Raw genomic sequence first — 4,770 nt, forward strand, 5'->3', positions numbered from 1 at the left:
CACATCATCCCATGAAGCTGAGTCAGCATGTTTTTCATCTGAAAGCAGATTAATGTTCTGCAGAAGCTGTGGGGGGTGGAGGGGTGTGTGTGTGTGTGTGTGTGGGTGTGTGTGTGTGTGCCTACATGACTGATTGAACTTGTTCTCGCCTCAGCGGAGCTCTGACCTCAGATATCTGCGCTCCACATCCGACCAATCAGTGAGCAGCGTCTGAGCTGAAGCATCTTCCGGCGACGTCACCTGCTCCTCATCCCAGCCTCCTGCCGAGTGTGAGCTCTGGCAACCGTCGCCATGGGAACTGTTGCACACATCCTGGGTGGTTGTCAAGGCAACCTGGTTAAATAACCTCTTGTCTCACATGCCGCCTAGCCCCCACCCCAGCCCTGCCTGACATTTGTTCTTGTGTTCCTGCCTGGAGAGGACGCCAACAGGCCAAACGTCTGTTGGTTATTTCACTGAAATGTCCCCCAGGGGCCCCCACTTTCATCTTGGATGAAGCACTGGGGTTAGGATGTGGGGTGGGGAGGGGTGTCAGGAAAGAGGACTTCATTTTTTTACGTGATCAGATCACACAGAGCAGAATGTAGGCGGGGGAGAGTCTGCCTGACGAAGCTTTGTTACCATTTTAGATCATCAAGTTGTTATTGCTGAAGAACTTGCTGAAAAACAGCTGAAATGAATGAAACAAATACCGAAATGTATATGAAATGGAAGAACAAGCCTAAGTTAGCAGAAGAAAGCAGAAAGAACACATTTACTGAATTAAGTTTAAATAAGCAGAAACGAGAAGATAAAAGGGAAATTAGCTAAAAAAGCTGAAATTAGCAAAACAATTGCTGAAAAGTAGCTGGAAAGGCAGAAGAAAGCTTGAATTACCAGGAGGAAGTGGAAGGAGCTGATAAATTTGGAAGTAGCTGAAAAAGCTAAATTTAGCACAACAACTAAAAAGTAGATGAAATAGCAGAAAAAGCTGAAACTAGCAGAAATAAGATGAAAGAAGCACAACAAGCTGAAATTAGCAGAAAGAAGTTAATTAGGATGAAAGTAGCAGAAATTTTCATGAAAAAAGATTATCTGAACACAGCTGAAATCATCTAAAAATGCTAAAAAAGTAGCTGAAAAGGTAGCACAACATTAAATTAGCAGAAGAAAGAAAAAAGAAACACGTTTGCTGAAAAAAGCAGAAATGAGCACAAAAAGTGGAATATAGCTGCAAACAGCTGAAATTTGCTATAAATGCTAAAACGCTAGTTGAAAAAGAAGAACAAGTTTAAATTTGCACAAAAAACAGAAGTAACATATTTGCCCAAAGAAGCAGAAATAAGCACAAAAAAGGGAAAAATTTCTAATAAAATCTGAAATTAGCCAAAAAATAATAATAAAATAAAACAGCTGAAAAGTAGCTAAAAACGCATACAAAAGCTGAAATTACAAGGAATTGGAGAGAATAAATTTTGCTGATTTAAGTTAAAAAAAGTTTAAATGACTGTGAAAAATGTGAAAATTGATGAAAAAAGCTAAAATTAGCAAAAAACAGCTGTAAAGTATACAGTAGCTGAAGTATTAGAAAAAGCTGAAACTTACAGAAGTAAGCTGAAAGGAACCTAACAAACTGAAATGAGCAGAAAGAAGTTAGAAGAAGCACAAAAATTGTGTAGTGAGCAGAAAATATCTGAAAGGAACACGAAACATCTGGAAAAAAAACTGTTGAAATTAGCTGAAAGTAGCTGAAAAAGTTTAAATTTGCACAAAGAAGCTGAAAGAAGATGAACTGGAAGAAAATGTGAAATGAGCAGTAAAATGTAAACAGATCTAAAGATTTGATTTTCCATGAGGACAAAAAATGTCAGAAAAGGCTAAATATTTCAAAAAAGCTTAAGTTGCACCAATACCAAACATCATAGCAGGATTGTCCTGAAAGAGCTGAACGTTTTGATTTATGATTTTATTGAACTTAACAACTGTGGGATGAGAATCGCTCCGGAAAACGTAGTGAAGAAAAATGGATGACAATAGAGTGAATGCTTCGTTACAGCAAACTTCACGCAGAGCAGCGTCTGACCAGACCGGATCAGCAGCACATTCTTTGACGTTCCCCTCAAACTATTTGCCTACGAGACAAAACTCCTGGTCCTGGTCTGCTTCTGCCGCGAACCATCTGATCCAGCAGCAGGCCCGGCCTCCTGCAGCCATCTCCGGGAGCTGTTCTTCAGCACCACTGGACGGCAGGAGCTCAGGGACAAAAAGGATCAGCTCAGCATGAAATTTCTGCTCCGAGTACAAACTCTGCATTGACTGGTCTCCCCTGCAGGAAGTCTGCGTCGTGTTTCAGCTCGGGGTCACTGACCTTTCTGAGGGTTCTGGAGTCGGCGAAAGCCCGGCTGGGCTCCTCTCTGCAGCGCTGAGATTGTCGACACGCTGTTGCCCATGGCAGAAAGAAGAGTTCTCACAGCTTGGTCAGAGATCTGAAGGACACTCTTCCCTGCATGCACCACCTTTTTCTGTCTTCAGACAATGAGCAGAAGGTGGAGCGATCCGCTTCACAGGTGAGAGGAGTCCGAGCCCGGTTCTGAACGCAGCTTTGATTTTTCATCGCAGTAATTTGATGCTAATCCTCCGAGCTGAGCTGAGCTGAGCCTCGAATGATTTCAATAACACCACCCAACAGAAAGAAGCCCAGCGATGTTAATAAAGCCCCCACCTGGAAGAGAATCTGTACCTTTAAAGAAATAAAACTTCACATTATTTTGAAAAGGTGGACTTGGTTGTGATCTCAGCTCAGATGTGTTGGAAATAAAATAAATAAAAATAAAGCACATGATGGCAGCTCGGTCCGGCTGACTGTGTAAAGCTGCCATCTAGTGTAAATCAACATCCAAACAGAGAGAGCTCATAGCACTTTGGGTCCACAGTTTGGTCCCAAACCTGTAGAACCCGGACCAGATGGGGGTCGGATTTTACCCTGGGGAGTCCAGGACCAGGTCTGACATGATCCAGTTTGATCAGGGTCAGAGAGCGGAGCTCCTCGACAGTTTCAACGCAGATTATTTTGTTATACGGTTCATTTGTCTCGGTTTATTGAAGCTAAAAATAAAATAAATACGCCCCCCCCCCCCCAAAAAAAAAGGGGTCACCTCATCCTGTCTACTCCTAACACACACATTTATTTAATTTGTCAGCTTTATATTTTATTAAACTCATCGTTAATTTCTCCTGATAAACAGGGATGAAAGATTCTCACGATAATTCAGATCTTCCAGGTCAGAAACTGGTGATCGTTTCTGTTTGTAATCTGTAATCTGACGTCAGCCAGCATAACGGAGGGGAGATCCTGTGAAACGTGAAAAACCAAAGAAAGACGGAGAGCTTCACGAGGAGGAGAGCAGCGTGACGTTTGACCATCGACGTCCTGAAGACGGAGCGAGTTCTGGATGATCAAACCTTCCAGTTTGTCTTCCCATCGCTCATCAGCTGATTATTGACATTTTAAAACCCGAAACATGTCACTGATGTGAAAACACAGAGCCGAATGACTGCTGAAGGAGCTGAAACTCAGGGGCTCTAGATAGAACAAGCTAAATACAAGCTAAAGGAAGCAGAACACAAGCTAAAATAAGTAGAATTCAAGCTAAAAGTATCACGAGCTAAAACATAATCTGTAAAAAGCAGAACACAAACTAAAAGAAGAAACACACAAGCTATAAGAAGCAGAACAGAAGCTAAAAGAAGAAACACACAAGCTATAAGAAACAGAACAGAAGCTAAAAGAAGCAGAACACAAGCCAAAAGAAGCAGAACACAAGCTAAAAGAAGAAAAACACAAGCTAAAAGAAGCAGAACAGAAGCTAAAAGAAGCAGAACCGAAATTAAAAGAAGCAGAACCCAAGCTAAAAGAACCAAAAGCTAAAGGAAGAAAAACACAAGCTAAAAGAAGCAGAACACAAGCTAAAAAAAGCAGAACACAAGCTAAAAAAGCAGAACACAAGCTAAAAGAAGCAGAACACAAGCTAAAAGTACCAAAAGCTAAAGGAAGAAAAACACAAGCAAAAAGAAGCAGAACACAAGGTAAAAAAAAGCAGAACACAAGCTAAAAGAGGCAGAACAGAAGTTAAAAGAGGCAGAACACAAGCTAAAAGAAGCAGAACACAAGCTAAAATATGTAGAACCCAAGCTAAAAGAACCACAAGCTAAAAGAAGCAGAACACAAGTACCCAAGCATTAGCTAAAAAGAGGCAGAAAGTTTTCAATGCTGAATAAACAGTAAAACATTTACAACTAACTGAATTTATAAAAATAAATAGGTACAAATGAAAGTGTTAAAATTTTTTTTACATTTCTTGCTGGTTTTATTTTTACTCAAATAAAATAATAATAAAAACACATTTCTCCTTTTGTTTATGTTCTGAGCAACGAGCTGAAAGCAGAGAAACAACCGAAAGTATGGAGCCGACCTCACACCAGTGCTGGTGTCAACATCTGGATCTGCATATTTACAGCTCACGGTTCCGATGAGTCGGTTTCCTTCTCATGTCTCGTTGCCTCCTCACTTCTGCAGGCGGCAACGAGACATCAGATTTCTTCACGGAGCCACGGTCCATTTTTATTGTTGCTGTTCTTGACATTTGTGGTGCGTCACAGCTTGAAGTGTTTAGTGACATTTTGCGAGCTGTAGCTGTCGGGTTGACTCTGGAAAAATGTTAATTTAATTCCCTTCTGGCTCCATCCATCCATCCATCCATCCATCCATCCATCCATCCATCCATCCATCCA

The sequence above is a fragment of the Nematolebias whitei genome, chromosome 16 (assembly GCF_014905685.2).
Source record: "Nematolebias whitei isolate Nwh7 chromosome 16, NemWhi1, whole genome shotgun sequence".
Lineage (NCBI taxonomy): Eukaryota > Metazoa > Chordata > Actinopteri > Cyprinodontiformes > Rivulidae > Nematolebias > Nematolebias whitei.